Source organism: Pongo abelii, chromosome 2 (assembly GCF_028885655.2).
Source record: "Pongo abelii isolate AG06213 chromosome 2, NHGRI_mPonAbe1-v2.0_pri, whole genome shotgun sequence".
Lineage (NCBI taxonomy): Eukaryota > Metazoa > Chordata > Mammalia > Primates > Hominidae > Pongo > Pongo abelii.
Window position 1 is genome coordinate 23,602,453 of NC_085928.1, and position 24,318 is coordinate 23,626,770.

The 24,318-nt window shown below is 37.2% G+C and overlaps 1 protein-coding gene across 29 annotated transcripts in view; it reads left to right on the forward strand.

Moving 5' to 3' along the window:
- ZBTB20 (zinc finger and BTB domain containing 20) overlaps positions 1–24,318 on the forward strand; it is an 841,831-nt gene that overhangs the window by 623,534 nt on the left and 193,979 nt on the right. For 3 of the 29 annotated variants that reach the window (XM_054551485.2, XM_054551480.2, XM_063721760.1), the window contains one exon: positions 11,359–11,413. The exons of the other annotated variants lie outside the window; for them this stretch is intronic. The gene's annotated coding sequence lies outside the window, so the exon portion shown is untranslated. The remainder of the gene's footprint in view (positions 1–11,358; positions 11,414–24,318) is intronic. 29 annotated transcript variants of the gene reach the window in all.

Consider the following 24,318-nt stretch of genomic DNA (forward strand, 5'->3'; position numbering starts at 1 on the left):
ATGCTGTATGTCTTGCCTTTTTTGTATATTTGCGTAAAGAAATTCCTAGTAGTAATTCTCTGACACTGAGTTAAAAAAAAGTCTTATTTTTAATCTGTCTTCACTTATCTAGTCCTCAAACTTAGGCTAAAATCTCAAATGGACTATAAAAACACTACAGGATTTAGAACTTAATTCGATAATTTAGATAAGGGACAAGAAAGAAAGAAAAGGAGAGTTTAATGTTTCTAAATTGATGTCATCTACCAAGAGCTGGAACACAGGAGGAAGAAGGTTTGACTTGAAAGGGCAAGGAGTGCTTTTGGTTTGGGACTTGAATTTAAGGTGGCACAAAATATTTAGATTTTCTTAAAATGCCCAGGATACTATAGGCAATACAGGTTTTGAAGCTCCAAAGAAAGGTCTGGGCTAAAGATCAAGAGTCAGGAGTTATTTGTGAGGAAATAACTCACAAATAAACTACTAGGTAAAGCCATAAGACTAGATAAGATGACTCAAGGAAAAATTATGAGAGAAAGAAAAACTCAGAGCAGAACACTAGGAAATTCTAATACTTAAAGAATAGATGAGAAAGAGGAGCCAAACAAAAGAGGAGAGAAAACTAGAGATAGAGAATAGGGAAATTAGGCCAGTATTATTAAGGAAACCAGGGATGAAGTATTTCAGGGAGGGGCAGTGATGAGGAGAATTAAAAAATAAAACTGAAAATGTCCAATAAACTTGACTCAAAAGAGGTCAGCCATGACACTGAGAGTAAAGTATCAAAAGGGCGGTGATCATTTTGAGATAGTAGTTAATACCTGTAATTCATAGGTGGTAATGATGTTAAAAACCCTATGTAACTAAACGCACTTTTTAAAAATTACCTAGTTCTTAGATTTCTCAAGTTACCTCTTCACTTGTCCCTCCCTTTAGTATTATTTTAACTTTTCAAAATGTAGTCACACATTGCTCAACAAAGGGAATACATTCTGAGAAATGCATCATTAGGCAATTTCATCATTGTGTGAACAATATAGAGTGTACTTACACAAACCTAGATGATAGAGCTTACTACACACCTAGGCTATATGATGTAGCCTATTGCTTTTAGGCTTCAAACCTGTACAGCATGTTACTGTACTGGATACTGTAAGTAATTATAAGAGAATGGTAAGTCTTCATGTATCTAAACATATCTAAACATAGAAAAGGTACAGTACAAACGCAGCATAAAAGATCAAAAGTGTATGCCTTTATAGGGCACTTACAATGAATGGATCTTGCAGAACTAGAAGTTACTCTGGGTGAGTGAATGAGTGAGTGATGAGTGAATGAGTGAGTGATGAGTGAATGTGAACACCTAGGACATTACTGTATACTACTGTAGACTTTATAAGCACTGTACATTTAGGCTACACTAAATTTATGTTTTAAAAAGTAATTGTGCTATGATGTTATGATCGCTATGACATCACTAGGCATTAGGAATTTTTCAGTTATCTTATAATCTTACAAGACCACAGTCAGATATGTGGTCCATTGTAGACTAAAATGTCATTATACAGCACATAATTGTGTTTTCACATAATTGTGAAAAAAAAATAGGACTTCCTTTAACTCAGTGTCAGAGAATTACTACTACAAATTTCTTTACACAAATATATAAAAAAGGCAAGCCATACAGCATTTAGAAAAAGACTTTACACTTTATTTGGAAAACATGTTTATTGGGGATGCCGTACACAAAATATATTAAAAGGCTATGTTTGTCACAATACATTTCCACACCAACAAAACCCCAACCCATCATCCCTACCTTCTACCTAAATATTATAGGAGAAAACACAAAGCTAGAATTTTTAAAAATCAAACTGTTTTTACTACCTTCTGTACCTTCTATACTTTCCAAACCAGCTATGTTCTATTCTGAATTCATTCAACTAACTAGAGTTCTGTGGGGACACTAGTGAAACAAATGTACTATCCTCAAGGAGCTTACATATCAGTAAATAAATTATTAAAGGTGGAAAATGTGGTAAAAGAGCCATAATGTCTTGGAGGGAGAACAAATTTCTGCTTTAGGAGCGTTCTTAGTTAAGGTAACATTAGCTTCTATAATACGCACACTCCCAAATCTCAGCGTTTCAACATGAGTTTCTCTCTTGCTCATGTAAAGACTGGTCAGGGACCCAGGTTGACAGAGGCTCTTCAGTACATAGCTCCCAATATTGCTGTGGGTGTGACATCCAGCCAGAAATCTGGTGAAGAGAGAGCAATGATTACACAGGAACTTTTAATGGACCAGGCCTGGGGCAGCGTATGTCACTTCCACCAACATCCCACTCACCAGAATTTGGTCACAGGGCCATAGCTGTCTGCACAGAAGGCTGGGAAATGGAGCTTAGCTATGTGCTCAAGAGGAAAAGTAAAACAGTTATTGAATAATTAGTAATAATTAGCAAGTAACTACCTAGGGGTCACAGAGGACCTCTCAGGTAGAATTTAGACTTAAAGACAATGGGGGAGTGTGTGGAAGAGTGGTGCAGAATAGGGAAAGGGGGGATTGAAGGAAGAACAAGTTCTAGCTTCACCTGAATGGGTAGAGCCCACAATGTTGATAGGGAGATGTTAGCTTTCAACATCAGCTTCTTAACAGTATTATTCTTTCATCTGAGGAAATTAGTCTATTTCTGAGGAAAAAGAAATCTGCAATACGTAACAATTTACTTACTTGGATATTGAATGTTAAAGCAGAGAGAGACTTTGTCCTCAAAACCCTCCCATTTCAGAAGTGAGGAGCCTGGGGAGGTCACGCTCTCTGGATCTCACACAGTGAGTCACTGTCAAAGCCAGAATAGGACCCAGACCTCTCAGTTTCCCATTCCAGTGCCCTTTCTATGAGGAAAGTATAAGTTTGAGCATTTTTAAACCTTAAATATGTAGAAATAACCATGATATTTTATCGTAAATTATTTCAGTCATCTCATTTTAAATTTTACTTCAAACTAAAGGAAAACAGTACTGATTTAAAACATCTTCTATCATAATTCAATATAGCCCATATTTCTTCCTTAGGAAAAATTTTTTTTTTGTTTTTTATCCTGAAGACCAGTGTCCTCTTCTTCCTGTGTCTCATGTAGACATTTCACAGTCCAAATATACAGAGCAAGAATAGATGAAAACAACATGTTTACCATTATTCTATCTAAATTTTCAAAGAAAAAGGGAACAAAAGGTGAGTGATGACTGAGTTGCGTGGCTATAATTGAGTTTTTGTTGCTTTTATTGTTATATATTTTAATTGGCATAGATGCTTAAATGTATATCAAAATGCATGTCACAGCTCTTGTACAAAAACAAATTTGACTAGAGCACATTTTCTTTAGTGAGAATGATAAATTATCTCAGAGCTTGTGATTCTCTACTTTTAAAAATCATAAGGTCAGTTCTTTAATTAAAAGATAAAGAAAAGTAGGCAGTGTCCATGTAGTGAAATCACTTTTATCAGGATAATCTAGTAACCAAAAAAAAAAAAAATTATGAAGGGAAAGACACAATCTATCTTCAGAATAATTGGTCCAAGAATGACTTCTTTATAGTCTCATAAGACCCACATCTAGAAGTCTGCCATCATAGTAAAAGAAAATGAAAACTCTACTGTGTACAACAAGTAATTTGTTCTAAATTTACTCATTTCATTTTTAATCATAGGCCTTAGTTATTTTATCCTATTAAATAATAAGTCTCTTATATATCAACATTCTCTCTTTCAAAACAATTAACATGAATATAAGGTCAGCCTCCAGTATAGGAAATACACATATTTAACATGAAGTTGCAATTACTGGTAACTATATGTTGTTAAATACAGTACAGCTATATGTACCCTTACCCTACCCTGACAGCCTCCTTCATTTGTTTCCATGGAGGCAGATTAGACAACTACCTTTTACACTCCTGAGATTATGGCTCAGTATTGCACAGACCATTAGATAATGGAATACAGCTGAACATATATAAAAACCAGCTCCTAGAATGTCTGTGGACAGAAGTCCAAAGGTGTAGCAGTATCTGGATGTGTGAGTATGTGATGACAATACTCTACAAACCTAGATACCAAAGGGCTTCCTGCCCCCTTCAGCCCTGTGAAATAACATGGATATTGTCTTACCCACCTGATATTTTAGCAAACTGCCAAGGCTTATTGATGAACCAACACTGGATTGAGTGCCAGAAACCTTCTGCTTCCTAAGATTTGCCCTCCTGTGAGGCTCGAATCAGATTTTTGGACCTGCCATCTAGTGGCCACTGCAGTAACAAGACAATCATTACATTTTGGCCTTCTTTTATTTTTTAAATTTTTATTTTTTTTTTAAGTTAAATGTGGCTCATCTGCAGCTAAATATGGAGATGCTCCACCCATTAAACTATAGTTCCCACCCCCCTCGTTAGATACGCTGCCGTTTTCATAGAGCAGCTTCAATCAGACCATTTGTTATGTTCAAAGAAAAACAGATTTTTCACGCAAAATGATACACTTCCCACCTGGATTTGAAAAAAGAAAGTGAGTCTTCTTCCATTATTGAAAAAAGATCTAGAGGGGGGAGAAGGGGGAGCTGGAGAGCAGGCATATATTCTGTCAAGTAGTTCTACTTGTGAGACTAATTCTTCCAAACTGTGCACCCAACAGAGTAAACCTCTTATTTTGCTGCTTTTGCACTGATCCCCCACATAGCTGTAATGTTCTAGTTGTTTTCCCTGTCCTATAAACCACGTAGGCATTTGCTATTATACGTAATGTTGGCAAAGGAATAATTTACAAATGACTTAAATAGGTAATTATTTGTTAGAATATAGGTCTATGGAAGTGTATGTTACTGTAGTAAAACCTGGTAAGAGGTTAGTTTTGTTTCTGTGTTTCTATTATAATCCCTGGTTGTTAGTTTTTCTTTTTCCAGGGATTTATGAGTGGAATGTAAAAATGCACAGTGGGCTATTATTATTATTTATTATTTGTCAAAGGAACATGAATATACAGAGCAAAGGCCAGTTTGTGAACTATGCCAGACAGTTCCCCGTCCAAAAGACCTCAAAATACAATTCTGAAGCAGGTCCTAAAAAATGCAGGACAGAATGAAAGCAGATGGGTGAATGATACTTATTCAATATCTTAAATATAGAACTCACTAGTGCAGGTGCATCTTCAGATGTTATTTGAAAGAAGAGACAGAATATCTTGGCATTGTGTCATTTATTCATAAATATTATAAATTTTATATTATTTGAGAAAATATTCTAAATATGCAAGGTAGTTTAAAAGAAGGTGTGAAAGCTGATTCCCTCAAATGAGACAAAGGGCAAATCGAGTGACCGAACATAAGAAAGTGGAGAAGAACCAGGCCAAGGATGGAGCCAAAGAAAAACAAATCCCACAGGAACACTTAAAGTTTGATGGAAAAAATGCAGGGATTTAAAAAAATAAAGAATCCAAACAATCAAGGAAGATGATGATCTTAGCAGCTATGCCTTGAATATACTAAAATTGCCAAGAGAATCCAGGAACAATAATGGCAATGACAACGATTTAGCTATGGGAATTGCAGTGCAAGGGTGTAGAATTCTGTGTAGTGGACATAGGAGTTGGTTCTGGTCTCGAAGACAGTATCATAGAGCAGGAAGAATAGTTAGATTTAGCTAACAGCAGGATAAAAGGTAGAAAATGTTTGTTGAGGAAGATGGAAGTCTATGAGGCTATCCAAGGAGGCCATAGTATTTTTTGAATACCCGTTATCTGCCCTACACTATGTTAGTTTTTACTGAGTATACTGTAGATGTAAGTCAGGATCCTCAGGCCAAAAATAAACCTATTTTAAAGTGAAAAGGTAAGAATAACCCACATGAAACAATTAGAAAATATAAAGCAGCTGATGTTATTAGGGATAGCAGGATTTTAGAGGCGGGAGGAATCAGCAGGCCTCATGGTAATCATGGAAAAACCATCCGAGAAGTAAGACCTAAACTGGGACTCAAAGAATTGGTATGTGGAGAATAGACATAAACAAGGGAGAAATATGATGAAATCATCTGGATAGAAATGAACATGGTGTTTTGGGGGAGTAGTGAAATGACTTTACTTGGTGAAATGGATGGTTTGAGCAGGAAAGGAGGGAGAAGCTGGTAGGATAGTAAAGCAAAGCTGTTGTGTGAACCCAAGAATATAAGCGTTCATCAGCATGTTATGGGGGGCATTTATTAATTCATCCTGAAAGTATTTATTGAGGGCATATTATGTTCCAGGCACAAATTAAACAAAACTTTTCCCCTTATGAAATTTATATTTAATGAGGGAAAATAGACACCCCCCCCAACAAAAAAAAAGCAAACAAATAAATGAACAAGTTAAGTTTAGAGAGCGGTTAGTGCCATGAAGAACATTAATCTGAGTGATAAAATAGAGAGTGACAGGCTAGAGTAGTGATGGCCCCAAAGCGGGAGAGTGGAGAGTATTCAAAATTGAAGGCCAGGCACAGTGGCTCATGCCTGTAATCCCAACATTTTGGAAGGCCAAGGCAGGTGGATTGTTTGAGGTCAGGAGTTCGAGACCAGCCTGGCCAACATAGTGAAACCTCGTCTCTACTAAAATACAAAAATTAGCCGGGTGTGGTGGTGCGTGCCTGTAATCTCAGCTACTCGGGAGATTGTGGCAGGAGAATCGCTTGAACCCGAGAGGCGGAAGTTGTAGTAAGCCGAGATGGCATGACTGCACTCCAGCCTGGGCAACAGAGTGAGACTCCATCTCGGAAAAAAAAAATTGGAAATTCTTAAGACTTGGAGATAATTTGGATAGGGAGGAGAAAGGGAAGACACAGGTGATATGTAGCTATCTAGTCTAGGAAATTAAAGTTTGCAATGCCAGTATATAAGCTGGAAAGATGGAAAGTGAGAGAAAGGAAACATTGAGGAGGTAGTAGAAAAGCTCAGTGTTCCCATAACTCCCCCTTGATGCAGTTGTCTACCAGGCAAGTTTCCTAATTCCTTGAAAACGTTGGCCTCTAACTCACTAACACTCTTTCCATTTCTACCCCATTACAATTATTGGTTATTCACTGTGTAAATACACACTCCCTCTAATACCTCCTCTCAATTTCTTGAACTTCTCATGATCGATTCTCCACTCTGCCATAGCTACTCATTCCCGTGGCTACATTTTTGATGTTTTAATTACTAATAATTACAATATTCCACAATCTCAATTTCAAGCATTGCATTTTCCAACCACAGCCTAATGTCTTGGTAGTTCAATCCCTTTGTTACCCCTAATACACCAATTCCTTAAGCCCACTAGGACCCCTAATTCATTGATGTTACCCATAGCTTCTCATATGCTCACTTCGTTACATAGCGTAGATTCCATGGACAATGATTTTAATCATTTCCTTGCATGTGCCTTTAACACCGTTGACCTTCTCTGGCTTCACTCTGCTCTCTTGACAAATCTCAACTATGCTGATCATATGCAACTCCCCATCTATTTCATGCCTGTGTGCCAGCTGAATGTGGCTGGAGAAAAACACACAAGCAAATGTATGACTCTCAATTTAAATTCATGATCCTTCAAGGAGGCCCTTAATGCTGCCCAGCAAATATAATGTTTCCTTGTCATTTACTCTTCCATATCTGTACAAGAATATTTCATATTTTTCCCTCTCTCAAATTTCTAACACCTCCTCCCCCATCCTTACGCTCAACTTAGAACCTTTCTTTCTACTTCACTGAAAAAATAGAAACCATCAAAAGAGAACTTCACAAATACTTGCTGTCCAGCACACCTACCCTCCCATCTTTATCTGTACCCATGTATTTTGCCTTCTGTCCTGCAACTGTGGATAAACTCTGTGTACCCTTGGCTCAGCCCATCCCTCATTGTGCCTTAGAATCTGTCTTAAACAGTGCTCCTGAAAAAGCTCACATCTTTCTTCTGTTTTATCAAATTTTCTCTTTCTATCAAAACTTTCCTATCAGTATACAAACACGTTGTAATTTATCTCATCCTAAAAATATCCTTATAAACCATACTCCCTAGCAGCTCTTGTCCCATTTCTTTGATTTCCATTACAGCAAAACTTCTCAAGAAATGCCTGTAATCACTATAGACACTCTCCAATCCTATGCTCTGGTTCTCTTTTGCCCCTCTAGTTAGCTTTTGCACCTACCAGTCTAGTAAAACTGTTGATGCTAAGGTCACCAATGATTCCATGTTGCTAAATCCATTAACCAATCGGCAGTCTTTGTCTTTCCTGATGTCTCAGAATCGTTTTACATGGTCCATTATTCATTCTCCATTAAAACACTTTCTTCAGTTGGCGTTCAGTCCACCACACTCTCCTGATTTTTTCCTACTTCACAGTCTACTCCTCCTCAGTCTCTTTTGCTAGCATATTCTCATTTCGCAAGCAGGTAAACATTAGAGGGCCCTAGAGCTCAATCTTTGAAGCTCTTCTCTTCAGCTCCATTCACTCTTAATATTTGCACCCAAGCTTATGGTGCAAGCTTGTATCTCTAGTCCAGGCCTTTACCCAGAATTCTAGGCTCACATATTCAGCTGCCTATTCAACATCTCCACTGTCTGTCTGATGAGCATCTCAAACTTGACATATCAGAAATTGAATTCCTTATTTTACCAAGCAAATACATAGCCTCCCCAATATTGGTAAATAACACTCCACCCTTAGGGTTGCTCAAATCAAAAATTTATTTCTCTCCCAGACCTGTATTTCTCTCACAAACCCAAACATTGAACAAATCCTGCAGCTCTACCTTCAGAATAAATCCAGAATCTTACCACTCCTCGTCCTCATCACCACTACTACCCTAATCCAAGCAACTATCATTTCTTACCCGGATTATTGCAATAGCCTCCTAATTATCTTCCCTGCTTCTGGCCTTACCACTTAGAGTCTATTCTCAAAATGATAGCCAGAGTGATGCTTTGCAATATATGTAATGTAATTTCAGTCAGACCACATCACTTCTCTGCTCAGAACTCTCTAATGGCTCAACATCTCACTTGGAAGAAAAGCCTTTGCAGTAGTTCACAAGACCCTCCATATTCAATTTCCCCATTATCTCTCTGTCTTCATTTAGCACTCCACCCTAGCTCACTCCCCTCAACCTTCATTGACCCCTTCCTAACCTCCAACCTACCATTCATGATTTCACCTTTGCACTTGCTTTTCTGACCGCCTTAAATGTTTTCCCCAGATAAGGCTTGTTTGCTTATCATCTTCAGGTCTTTGCTCAATTTTCACTTCTAAGTAAGGCCTTTCATAACCACTGTACTTAACATTTAACCTTCCACCCCTTTTGGTTCATAGCACCTACTGCCTTCAGACAAAATATATATTTTATTTACACATTTATTTCCTCTTGCCATGGAATATAAGCCCCATGATTGTAAGGTTTTTTTGGTTTTGTTTGTTTGTTTTTTGCCTGTTCTATGCTCTAAGAAATCCTCAGTGCCTAGTACAGAGCCTGGCACTTAGAGAGTGTTCAGTAAATATTTGTTGTATGAATTGAAAGAAATAATAACTGATTCCTTCCCTGGGTTTGGAGATGTTTTATTAAATGCAAAACATAATATTGTGGCATAGGCTCCATGATTCTCCATGGCAAAATTTTCTTATTCTTCAAAATTAATTTTGAAAGTAAGAGTGCTTTATGCAGGCTTATCCAGAATATTAGATAGGCCACTATTTCTGTTCAGCACCCAAAGCAGCAACATCCAAAGCATTTATTAACTTTTTTTTCATTCAGTAAATATTTTTCAGGGAATATGGGTGTTCTAGACACAGGTGGTGACATGTGCAAAGACTCAGAAACTTAAGAAAATATAGTACAATGTACTGTTGCAATATTACAAGTGACAGATAATGATGCTCTGAGCTAATGTGGTGCAATGGGGATGAGAGAGGTAGAAATATGAAAAACGTTATGAAGTGAAAGGGCACTAGATTCAAGAAACTTGGTTAGTGGAGACACAAAATACTGTCTCCCTTTATCAGGCTATATAGTGGAAAGTGATTATAAAAGAGTTAGATAAGAATGAAACTTAAACATAGAGGACATGGATTGTAAAATTTCCTTTATAGGGTATGGGCTTAAAATTTCTCATTGTCAGAGTGACTATAAAAATATTCAATGTGTCTACTGGTGACCTTGGCAGAATCATTTGAAAGGTGTTCCCAGATCAGACCCTAACTCTCATTCTTTTAACATTCTGACTGAGAGTTGAAATAGTTTGAGGTCCCAAATTTTTTGTCTAGTAATCTCACCCTTTCTGAAAGTAATTTTTCTTATTTTATGCAAAAATTGCTATATTAAGACATAGAAAAATATTTGTGTGTTTTTAACAGGTAAAGGTATAAAGAAAACTAGGCTTTTAAAATGTGTAAGTTTAATAAATTAATATTAGTTCAAAACCCAATTAACTGTAAATATTGCTTTCTATTCAAAAGAGGCCTCCTTTGGTTATTAGAATTGCACATCTATATGCACGGGTGATTATCTGAAAGTGAGATAAAAGCAACCATGATTCCTAGGTATGGAACTTTGGCAGATGGGTGAATGGTAATACTATTAATATTTACTCACATAGGGAACATAGGAGGAAGAGAAAGTTTGAAGGAAAAGATGAGTTCAGCTTTGACATGTTGAATTTAAGATGCTTTTGGAATATCTAATTGTAATTGTCTAGTAATTCATTTGATATAAAGGGTTAGAGGTCAAGAGAGAAGTAATGGCTCAAGATACAGATTTGAAAGGTATTTAAAAACAGGGAGATATGAATGTCCAGTAGGCAATGGACATATTAGTCTGAAATATGTTTAATAAGGCATTACAAAATACAGACCTGAATATCAAGGAACTTACAAACACTTATGTGACATTTTCCTAGACTGATTTTCTCTTAAATCCACTCCCACTCATCCCTCAAACCAACACACATCCTATCCCCAGCTTTCCTTTAAAATGCCTACAATTTACCCTTTACATTGCAGGTATACCTTGATTTCTGTAGTAATTGTGTACCTCAAAATTGCATGCCGAACAAAATTATGTACATGAGATCACGTAGTCAGTTGACTCATTACTCTAAGAAACTATGGAATGAGTCAATTTGCATTGTTAATGATGTCCCCCTATTTATCACCCCCTTTAAGTGTTTTTGTCTGATTTTTGTGGGGGGCGTACATCATATTCAACTGATATAATGTCAAATGATTGAGATATAAAGAGACTCTGTTAAACAGTGAGAGAGAAGTCATCTTTATTCTTTCTATTTCCATCTTTATTCTTTTTTCTTTTTCTTTTTCATAGGGAAGGAAGCAGAGGTACTCAGAATTTAAATAATTCCCCAAAGGTCAGCCTCTCTGTAAGTCAGCCATCCTACAGAAATGTAACTTTAAATTTTATTGCTCTCTGAGATTCTTTTTTTTTCTAGCGTTGAATCATTTTTAAATGTTTTCTTGCCATTTCCCTTTTGTCGCCCCTATAACCTCAGTAGGTTTACTTGTTTACCTTTTTATTCTAGAATATCTTGTGTCTGTTCTGTCTGACTATACTTGAAATTTTCCTGACAGGCAGCCATTGAGTGAACAGTTTATGTAGTTTTATAGTAGTAGTTATAATCTCTGCTGTCCCAGTTTTCTAGAATGTATGGTTGTTTGGGACTTCTCTGTGCTCTGCCCCTTTATTGGCAGTCTCACTTTCTTTCTTGTGTCTTACCTTTATCTCTCCAGAAAAGCTTCTGCAAAATGTATCTTTCCCACCAATCACAATGCTGCACTCTTAGTGTATGCAGTCTCTATGGTAACTGGGAAACATGCCACAACACCAAGATGACTGGAGCAACCATCAGAGTGGGGAAATCAGCGCATGCCCTCCTCTGGCACGACAGAAGTTTCCCCATTGAAACTGGAATCAGATACCTGTATTTTAATATGCAGGGCAGAGGAAATGCTATAAGCCCAGTCTCTCTAAAGGCACATTATTGGGGTTTGATGGAATTCTTGAAGTTGATCTTATTTATCATGAATAAAGCTAGATTCATGTACTGATCCTGAGCAGACATGGATAAACTGGTTGAACTTGAGGAGATTTTTTTTTTCCTGCAGATACATGACTAGTTTGTAAACAAGAGGATTTTACTAAATTAGTATATATGCTTAGGTAAGCTCAGGGAAATTACCAATGTACTGTAAAAATTATTCACTTGCATTGTAGAGACAGACTTTTTCAGATGATTTCTGCAGCAATTGCATTGTTGACCCAGGGAGGACAAAAGGCAAAATTGGCTCTCTCTGAGCCTGCCTTAGAGTGGGGGCAGTTCTATTAGGTCTTGAAGGGAATGAGGATGAAGCAATGAGGCTTTTCTGGGGTGCTTCCTTTAGGACTGAACTTCATTCCAAATATGCAGAGGATCTGACCCCCAGGTACAGCCCAATAGAAACAAAGGGCGTAAATCAGAGTTCATAACTTTGGCCCTGTTAACCTTTGGGGCCAGATAAATCTTTGTGGAACAGGGCTGTCCTATGCACTGTAAGATGTTTAGCAGCATCCCTGGCATCTACCCTCTAAATGCCAGTAGGAACTTCTCTGTGACAACAAAAAATACAGATATCCCCTGATTGGGGGCAAAAAGTAGCCCCAGGTTGAGAACCACTGGCCTAAAGAAAGATGCAGCTTGGGTAAGAAAAGAGGAGTTGGAGAATCCCTTAAAGGGCCCAGAATATTCACTAGTTGATCATTCAGCAGGTATTTATTGAGCCCCTGTTATCTTTCAGGCACTCTTCTACTTATCAGAGATACCACTGTGAAGAGTCATGATCTTGTGGAGCTTACCTTCTAGTACATGTATGCCACATGTTCCTAACTAGCAGGTTCCCCTTCCCTCCACACAGCATAACAGCAAATGCTTCAAGCCAACTGAGGGCCAAGAAAAGAAAAACACAAGTTCAAATTTGAAGATTCTTTTTTCAGTTTATGAACCTCAAAACGGCTTTGATTTAAAAATGAAACTTGGCAAGTGATTAGTTCATATGTTTTAGTTTATAATATGTTTTAATCATTTTGGGTGTTTTCAAAACAAATGGTGAGATTAGGGGTTTTTTTTCTCTTCTATTTTTGGCCCCTTTCCTCTGGAGAGTCCTTCTCTTGTGTTTAGTTCTTGGTGTTCTTAGTATATTTGAAGAATGCTTTTAAGTATTTGAAATGTGTGTACATGGTTGAAAGGGGATGAGGAAGAAGAAACCGAAGACTTCATGACCCTGCCCAAACCAATACCATACCCCAGCCCTAAAGCAGTGTCCGGGCACCACATCTTCAAGGAAGGCCCCTTGGAAACCCGTCATGGGCCAGTCCTCTGACCCAGGTGATCTCCTAACCCCCTTTATGTATTCTTATGAGGATATATGATAAAGAATGGACTGTGAGATTTGTTGTTCAGATTTTTCCCCTTAGAATGTGAGCTCAGTGGGTATTAGTACCATGTTGGCTCTGTCCACAGTTCTACTATCTTCAGCATAGGGCCTGGTATACAGTAAGCGCTTAAGAAATACGTGTCGAATGGCTGGGTGCAGTGGCTCACACCTGTAATCCCAGCACTTTGGGAGGCCGAGGCGGGTGGATCACAAGGTCAGGAATTCAAGACCAACCTGGCCAAGATGGTGAAATCCCATCTCTGCTAAAAATACAAAAATTAGCCGGGCGTGGTAGCGGGTGCCTGTAATCCCAGCTACTAGGGAGGCTGAGGCAGAGAATTGCTTGAACCCGGGAGGCAGAGGTTGCAGTGAGCCGAGATCATGTCACAGCACTCCAGCCTGGGCAACAGAGAGAAATTTGGTCAAAAAAAAAAAAAGAAAGAAATATGTGTTGAATGACCAACGAACTGACTAAGAAACCTAGCTTTTGGGATGTCCTTCCCAAACACTTTAAGCCTGTGCACTGCCTGTGGATTAACGTGCCTCTAGTATGAGACCTCATTGTCTTCCTCATTACTTTGTAAACTGTGAAGTAACATGTTCGCTGTCTAGTTCCAAGCTTTGTTCAGTGATTTAGAGGATAAATGCCTATGACTCTCAGTATCGGAAACAGAGTAAAATTACATATCTTATTTACTTGTTTTCTTGTTTAATGTATGTTCCCTCTACTGGAATTTAAACACTATAATGTGGAGAACTTGATCTGCCAATAATGTCATGCTCTGTGCCTAGAATGATGTCTGACACATAGTAGATACTCAACAAATATTTGCTGAAAAAATAAATGATAGGCATTTCATCTATTAATATATTGATTGATAGATTGATTACTCATTAGTGAACAAAAAATGCAGTAACGTGATGAAGTTCTTAGTCATTCATTCAATATCCTAGAGCAGTGCCTAGCATATAGTAGGCACTCAGTCAGTACCTGATGAGTGAAAGAACTGATTCCAATATACTGAAGATTTTTTTTTTACTGAGTATATTAGTTTTCTGGGGCTTCATAACAAAATACCACAAACCAAGTGGCTTAAACAACAGAAATTGTTTGTCTCACAGTTATAGAAGCTAGATGTTCAAGATTAAAGTAACGGCAGGGTTGGCTCCTTCTAAGGCTGTGAGAATCTGTTCCATGACTCTCACCCAGCTTCTGGTGGTTTCCTGGCAATCTTTGGTGTTCCTTGGCTTATAGAAGCATCAGCCCCAATCTCTGCCATCATCGTTACATGATGTTCTCCCTGTGTGCATGTCTGTGTTTAAGTTTCTTCTTTTTATAAGTACACTAGTCATATTGGATTACAGGCCCACTCTACAGCATGACCTCATCTTAATCACATCTTCAATGACCCTATTCACACATATATTCATATTCTAAAGAATCGGGGGCCAGAATGTCAACATACGAATTTTAAGGGAACATAATCAACCCATAATACTAAAATAATAGAGATCTTCAGGTAGTAACATTTTGATCGATGACTTCTATTTGGAAAACATCAGCCTCTCAAAATAACATCTAGATTTATGATTCTATATGGAAATTGATGTGGTAATATTAAATAGCATTTACTATGTTATACCAAGACATATATGTTTATAGAGAGGAAACATAAAGAAAGTCCAAGGGGCATGAATGTACATGGCATATATCCTTGAATGCTGAGTAGTGTGGTGTCACCAGACAATGGGTTATGTGGGGAAGACTGCTGAGAGGTGCCAAAGGGATTTGTATATGAAGCAAAGGGGCTTGGGGGTTGGGCTTCATTTTACAGGCCTCCAACATATAAGGCAAAACTTATTGAATGGTAAATGAGTATAGCAAGGATGAATTTTATTGTATGTAAATTATACCTCAGTGAACCTGACCTTTAAAAGAAGGAACACAATGAGGTTGAAGAATGGATTTTGGAAGCTAGCAATTCAGAAGTGTTTGGTGACTTTGGCAAAAAAAAAAAAAAAAAAAATTGTTCAATTAGAAACACAGCTAGAGAAACCAGATTGTAATGGATTGAGGAATAAACGGGAGCTTAGGAAGCTTGAAGGTGGCACAAAAGAGGGAAAGATAAGGTCTGCAAAAGATGGTTTGTTGTTTGTTAGTTTATTATCATTGTTATTGTTGTTACTTTAAATGAAGACAGCTAAAGCATGTTGGCAGGCAGTAGGAAAATTGAAAATACAAAAGAAAGGAAAAGTAACTGATATAATAAGATCCTGGATGAGGTTATCAGTGCTAGGCAGAAAGATCTCTGAAATGTTACAGGTGGATTCACTGGTGGCAAAGGTGGAGTGATAGGAAGTGCCATTTTATGGCCTCTGTTTTCTCTATGTAAAAGGAGGCAAGATTACTAGCTGAGAGTGAAGGGTAGGGGATGGGTTATAACCAGTTAAATAGAGTAATGAATGAAACTGTGGAGTGAAAAAGGAAACTGACTAGGAGCAAATTTCAAAATTGCAAACTAATTCTGAAATTCGAACTTATGCTGGAAACCATAATTCTGCAGGAGCATCAAGCTGTACAGTTTTGTGCTTTTTCTCCAGCAAGGATCAGCAGCCTGGAAGCTGAGGAGAACACACATGTGGGTTCATCTGAGCTCCAGAACTAGGTAAATACAGTTGAGAACTGTAGATGAGGGAACTGATGGAGCTGGTGGGTATCTCTAAAGTTAACAACCATGGGCGTCCAGATTGGTAGAGAAGAAACTGGAAAATAATAGTCTGGGAGAAAAGAGGAAAAAACAAGAAAACCAAAAAGTCAGGGTGAGAAAGTAGAGTACTTGTTTTCTGGAGCCATATGTGTCCCCGTAAGGAGCCCGGCCTTACAAAAACAAGTCTTAATGCCACAGGTCTCAGAGAAACTGCAGAAAGTAGAATGAACACGTTACAGGGCATCATAGACTGGATTCAAGAACATAGCCTGGTGGTCAGTGTTTCATTCCTAACTTGCCACTAATTTAAGGCAGCTGTCATTACCACCATTATCACAGAATGCTAATCCTTAGGAGAAGAATGTAAGAGTAGAAGAAATACCTGTGCATGTAAGAGCAGAATAAATAGGAACCTCCCATGGGGCAATGGCAATAAACTTGACAAGAGGCAAATTGTTTTATTTTTTGCCTTGGATTCCAAAAGTGTACTGAGGTTTCCCTCTAGGCATGCTCTTTTACTTTTCTTAAGATTATCGATTTATTCTGTTAGAGAGTCTACAGGGGTGACACTCTTCTTTTTTGGCCCTCGCTCTCCCTTTCTTTGTTTTCTCTTTCTCCTCATTTCCTCCTATCTTAATGGATTGAATGTTGTCATGTGTCTCAGCAACCCTCCCCAACCCAGTGACCAAATAAAGTATTCCCATTACTTACTATTGGATTTTGTTTAATCCCCAAGAAGACTGGACTAAGAAGTTAGTGCTTGTTTAGAAAACACTTTTAGGTACTTTGCAGATAACACTGTACCACTAATCCCTCATGCCCTATACATTTAGATGAACCTGGGTGTCTCTCTCTGGTATTCATAAGAAAAGCCCTGCTCCTATGGGCCCTGTCTCCATATGTCAGCCTAGCAAAGTAACCAACCATGTTATGCACTGTGAGATACCATGCTCTAGTTATCCTTTACTTGCTTGAGTGGACTGAGATGAACATAATATACAAGGTTTAGTAGTTCCTAAACCCTATGAGAATTCCTAAGCTCCTTCTCTTGATGTTGTCAATATATAAGTTCAAAAAATAGCTTTGGGGGAATTTCAATAAACAACTCTAATAAAGTCCTCTTTCCTTTGCAAGTATAAATCCTATGTAAAATTTTATTTTTTTCCTTTTGTCTTCTACTCCTGATTCTATTATAGCTCTAGCAATGCTAAAAACCAGCTGGTTTGGAGATTAATATGACTAGACATACCATGAATTTTTTAAATCTCAAAAGTCCCAGTTTATCCTTCTTGGTAAATCGAATATCTGTTATATATACACATATACACACATACATAAACACATACATACATACATACATATTTATGCAGTATGTTATTATGTCTTCTTTAAATTCTTTTTTTTTTTGTCTCCCTGTCTCCTAGAATTCTTCCTAAATGCTTTTTTTGTTATAATAAAGAGGTAGGAGAAAGAAAACCTGAAGAAATGGAGGAGAAAAGAGTATGAAGTGCTAGAAGATGGAAGGAGAAGGCACACTATGGAATAAGGGAAACCAGTGAGGAGATTGAAAAAGTAGTAATTTTCTTTTCCCTAGTTCCCTTAGACTGCTTTTAGGTTTGGTTTTGATATTTCTCTCACCTAATGCCCCAAAATGACCCCTCCCTAGCAATTTGTTCTATAAAAAGTATTCCTTTTACTGCCAGAAAATATCTCTTACCTGTCAAGCAGGTTGAAATATCCTGCCCCAGCACCTAAACATCCTCTCCAGCCTGCCAAGCCCCTCACCACCTGACCCAGGGGACTTGGACCCATTGCCATTAGTTCTACACACCCCCTACCCCATGCTAGCATGGAGAGTGTTAATGGCTGATATAAGTGTGAAAGAACATAAGCGATAATTTGGTTTTACTTTATTAAAATTCAAAATATAAATAGGTAAACTACATGTTGAATTCATTAAATTCTTCCTCCACTGTGTAGAAATACAAAAACTGCATTTTTAGAAAAGGGATTGATTGGTGTCATGTACGTATTTGTTCACGTCTGTTGATGCAAGATAATAAGAGTATTAACATAGAGGTGGAATAATGGTATTTATAATTTCATCACCACTGTTTATATAAGATAAAAATATCTGAAAGAAACAGAGAGAACATTTGCTGCTCTATACATACATTAAATTCTCCCATTTTTGTTTATAAAGCATATGAGGAGGAAAAACAAGTTTAACAAATTGAGGAAGAGTTAGTGTTCTTTTTACCATGTCCACTGACATTTACCTAAGGTAGCCAGGTTCAGAAAATACCAAAATATAGTGGAGAGAGTAACTCCTTATAAGAAAATATAGGGACCAGAAATATGCACTTGGTTAACTGTTCTCTGAGATTGAGATTACTTGAGCTAGTTTATGGTCCTCTGCTCAATGCAGAAATGGTTCTACCCGAGAGAGTAGTGAGTACTAAGTCTGAGAGACCAGTAACTTGTGTGTAATTTGCCTGTAACTTGAGATATGTATCTTAGGGGCTGAGGCTCCATTCCCTCTTTCAAAAAAGAAAAGAAAAAAAATGGTGCTTCAGATCAGATTGTAAGGACTCATTTCAAAAACTTAATTCTGGGTAGACTTTTATATTTTCATGGCTGTTTGAGAAAGAAAAGGTAGTTGGGAGTGGAGAAGGGGTTTCTTATCTATATAAAAATTAGCTGTGTTGATAATATAGCTCACAAAGGGTCAAGTCATTCATGAAAGGTTAATGGATGTTACAGGGCAAATGAATAAAAACAAATAAAGAATGAGAAGAGGAATCATCAGGCAGGTGGTTATATTTATAACTTGTCTAAAGTGGGCTAATAACCTGTCAGTGATACTAGAGACAGAAACTCTCCAAAACATACATTAGAGTGGAAGGTCCTTGAGGGCAGGAGTAGAATGCAGTTGGCAGAGTAATCAATAATAGACTTGGAAAAACTATTTGTTGAATTAATGAATGAATGCATGGTGTTGGAAATACTTTGTATATTCTCCCCTATCTTAACCAACTCTCAAGATAAGTTCAGAAACTTTATTAGGCTGTCATGAAAGAGTTGATATTTAACAAGGACATAAAGCAACTAATTTTTATTCATTAGTTCCTTTTAATCCCCATTCACATTCCTATTCCTGTCTACACCCATAGGTAAGCATATTTTATTGTCTGTTGGACCAATTTTGCATGAAAATGTTAGGAGATGAAGTCAGAGAAGTAGTAAGGGACATACTGTATTGGTCTAACAGACCATAGTAAAGGCTTTAGAATCCTAAGCATCAGCGAGCCTGAAAAAGTCTAATGGGCAGGAGAGTCTTTGAAATCACAACAACAACCGTATTTTTTTCAGAATTACCAGATGAGACACTTCAGCCAAAGGCTGGAGCCCTAGATATAAGAGCTTGATTTAGGCTATTTGTTAACTGTGATATTTCTGACCAGTATAAATAAAAATAAACTGTGCTTCACTGGACCTTTGTTTTTTGCCTATTGAGCCAGTTTTATCCATCAATTTACCCCAGTTGGCAGCCTTACCTAAGAGAAGCTTAGGGAGCTGTAGCAAGTGAGTTTTTCAGCACACTGAAGACCTTATAGAACCTATCTATAAGGTCTCCAGTTCCAAAGTGTAAGATTTAAGACACTAAACAAAAATTTAAAATATTAGATAGATTTTCCCTTGTACTAACTGTTCACTGAACTAAGAATTATAGAATTCCTGTGTATTTAATAGTGTATGCATAAATCACTTTGCAAAGGAAAGAGAGGTTCAAAGTTCACATAAGACATATATGATCTCTAACCAAGTCCTTCCAAGGTGAACCAATTTGCTACACTTACTTGTAAGAATGAGAGAAATCCGATAGTTTGCCTATTCAGAAGAAGTCATTTTCTTGTCCATTTATGTCTAAATCTTTAAAACTCTGAAGCCATGTTACTAGTAGAACCGAGGGAAATAGCCTAGAATTTTTCTTGTCACTTACAGAGATGACAGACTTACAATATGATGATTCTTTTGAAAGCTTCTTACAAGACCTAGAACTTGTCTGGCTCCATTTATCTGGCCAGGATGTATTTCTATGATTTATCCAATGAGATTCTTAGCAGAGCCTTACATTTACTGCATAAGATAATTATATTTCTTTTCTTTGCCATGACAAAAACCACTGTATACTGTACACATAACTTTAAAGGTTGCTTTTTTTTTAGCGTGTGGACAGAGTCTATAAAAGCTTTTTTCAGTTTCATCATGTTGACAAGCTGATTCCATTAAATCACCCACCATCATCATGTTCACTTTTTTTTTTTCTTTTTTGAAAAGTTAGAAAACAGTGATCATCTTAGAGTTTTCAAGGCATTCCCTTTGGAAAAAATAAATCTGGAAAAACATGAGTCTGTTCCTTCAAATGGAAAAAAGGCCCTTCTCTTGAAGCTATTCAGGATAGGGAAGGAGCTCTCGGTCTTTTACCCCCTGTAAGATCGGATGTTTTTTAAACATTCTGAGTATAGATCAAACTTCTCTACCTCAGTGTTTATTATGTATTATTTGCTACTTCAAATGGACACTTCAAGAAGTTAAATGAATGACATGAAAGAGATTCGTTCAGGGATTTTTTGGTATTTTGCACCCTTGGATGCAATGCAATTAGATAATGTTTTAGGATCACACTTCTGTTTTGAATTAGGGCAGATATATCCCTGCTCCTCCCAACACCATGCTTTCCTCACTGAGGGGGAAAAAATCATATGATCATGCTGCTGCTGGGTCATTTAAAGCATTGAGTGGATGTGTGAAATGAGAAAAAAACAAACAAAAAAAAGCTCAGTGTGGGGTTAATTAGCTCTGTGGCGTTGTGGGTGGGTCACTTCCTCCGGACCAAATCATGCAGGAGGAACCATGCATGGGCAGACTGACAAAATTAAAAGAAAGCCCATGAACCTTCAGACTCTAGGACAAAAATTGATTGCCTTTGGAAACAAGAAAGGAACCGTTTCATGCAGTGAGTACTTTGGGCTTCATTGGTCAGAGACGAATGAACTTCCCTGGAAGTGTCGGCTCAGGCCACTGTCATATACTGAAAATGAATCTATGGTTTGAGAAGGACCTGGCAAATCTGGTACTTTTAAAAATTTACCTCTGCTGACACTTTTTAAAATCATGTCTTTCTCAATTAGGATACTAGCCTTATTTTTGAGGTCTCATCTTGGAAACAACATAATTTCTTCCCCAAAGTATGGGTGAATCCTTTATATTTTCGTAATTGTGTTTCACGGTATTTCACAGACTGCTGCAGGTTCCCTGCCTGCTGAGATTCGTTCAGCTGTGGTTTGGCCTGAAGGGTTCCCACTAGGTTGTTTACAATCTAATCCTTGAAGTGGGAGGTTAAGGAGCAGATAGAAAACGTCCTGGATCCCTGGATCATTAATAAGTGAATACAAGAATTCAGATATTTACAAGGAAATCTCACAGTCCAGGATTTCTAGGGCAGAAAGATATTGTGAGAGGCTCCTGGAGCATATGCTGACAAGGAGCCAGGAACCAATGGAGATTATCCATGAGGAAAACACTGACAAATATGTTAATAAAATTTCAGTGCAAACCATTTGGGGTTTCTTATGTTTCTGCCCAAATTACTCTGACTTTAGTAGTAACAGCACATCATGGAGTATACAGAGAGTCACCAAATGTTTATGACTTTTGAGAAGAAGAATATGTGTGTGTGCGTGTATGATGTGTGCATTTATAGGTATATATCTTTATTTGAAGTAAAACTATAAGCACAATTGGCTTCTTGAGGTGGGGAAGCAAATGACCCCTTTTAGCAGTATGCTTGGAAAACTCGAAGCATCTAGGACAGAATTTGCTACCACCACCACCACCACCACCACACACACACACACACACACACACACACACACACACTCCCCAAATAACTTTGCTTATTACCTGTGAAAAAAACTGAATTTAGATCTTGTATCAACAGTTAAGAAAATGCAAATTCCCCTAAGTAGAGGCATTAAAACAATTAAATGAATATATTTTTAGCAAACTGAGAGCAAGTTGTGGTTGGGGAGATGGAGAGCTCACTAAGAGTATCCCCAAAGAAGCACTCTCAGCCGCATTTGTTTCTGTTTCTTTAACTGCCTGGTGATAGGAATGTGGATGTGGAAATAAGTAGGACTAGAAGGTGGGAGAAGCAGAGAGTAAATTTTGCTAATTCTAACAACCTATGTTATCAGCTTATTGTGCTACAGCTTTTCAAAATTCAAGTTGCTGGTTAACTTGACACCTTTGCTGTTCCATTCATTCCGTTCATTTTGAAGCAGCATAAGCAATGGCTACATGCACCAACCATTATCCTAGTTAGGTTGTCAAAGTTAGCTTAATGCTGACTTTATTTTCTGTAGTGATAATAAACAAAACGTTTCTTTTGAAAGGTCTTAGACCTCTATCCTCCCAACTCCTGATCACAGTAATAACCAACCTCAAGAATTCATTAGTGAAGACTAGAACAATATCCTATAACAAGTCAGCTATGAAGAAATTGGCATAGTTTGTCTCTTTGATTCATGTTCTTATGGAAATAATGGGTTGCAAAATAAAACTACATTTCTTTCTCTCTCTTTCTTGAATTCATTTTTTTTACTGGATCTTCTCTACAAGTTACATTGGAATGAAGATTTTGCTTTTGTTTTTGTTTTTGTTAACAAGATTCGAATAACACTCAAAGGCTTTAAAAGCCAAAGTCCATCTTTATATATAGCTTTCTTCTATAATGTACTGCCAGTTTCTTATGTATGTGTATTTTTACCTTCCTGATGCCTTTGCCTGTTGATTGGTACATGTTAGTGCTTTGCTTATAAGAGTTGGGCAATAGTTCAGTGATCCAGTCCAAATCTGGGCCATAGATAGAATGGACTCATCTTCTATTTAAGAAAAGTGGCAAACTGCTTTAAATGAATTTGGTTCAGACAAGGTCATTGGAGCTGTTCATCTAACCCTGTGCTGTATGTAATGGACACTTCTGCTGAGCTCCAAAGCTACAAGGTAAATAGACAAAGAAAGCCAGTAACTTGCCACCCCTGTTAGACCTTATCTGTGAGTCAGTTATTAGATTTACATTCTTAATCATATGAGGCACATTTTGGTCATTTAAAGGAATTGTTTATTGGTTCTCCTGTTGTCTTTGAAGATAGTCCAGGAAATAATAATAGTGAGTTCATATATTACTTTCTGGACCTTCAAAAAACTTTTTCTTTAATTGGAAATTGAGTTTATATGCATATTCAATATGAGGTTTATGAAATATTCAGCAAATTTCTTGGACATAAAAGAATTAATTGTTAGACTGTTTTACTCTAGGTAATCACTATGTTAAAGCTTTAGTAGATTCAAGTACATTTTTCCCAATTTTATTTGTGTTATACGCACTTGGCAAATTGAATAAAAAACGTAAGCACCATATATTACTATTTTGAATTTAATAACTTACCAACTATCTGTATTGCTTATTTCTTTTTAAACTGTAGAATGTATTTTACTCAACTGTATTGTGATTCTGTATAATTTTTAGGGTTAACATTTTATGGAATTTTATAGAATCATACAGAGTTAAACAAGACTAGAAAAGTTATTGAATTCATTCTCCTGACTGGAGGCAGAGCTGCATTTATTTTATCCAAAATAGATGAAGATTTTTCCTATTTTAAGAGAGTCAGGAAGAAAGAAATTTCAGAACTGCTCTTAGCAATCTATTTGATTATTTACCACTTGCATATTTAGAATGTTCATCTTTAAGTCTTAAATTCTGCACTGGACGGTTTAATGTCATTTTGGCCTAGGACAAAAATGCTGATCATTATCCTCTTTGTAACAACTTTTCCTATAGTCAAAAAACTATAAAGACACACCTCAGCTCTTTCTTCCCTAAGCTAAATTACCTCAGTTTTTTAAACATTTGCTTTTGTTTGTATAGCTCTTTCTATACCTGAGTGGTAAAGGGGACTATTTTTAAAAGCTCTGTCATATATGATGCCTCTTAGAGAGGCACTGCATATTTTAATTTCACTGTGCTGATGTGGAAATAGCCACAACTTTTTCATTATATGCTGATGGACAGGGCATTTGTG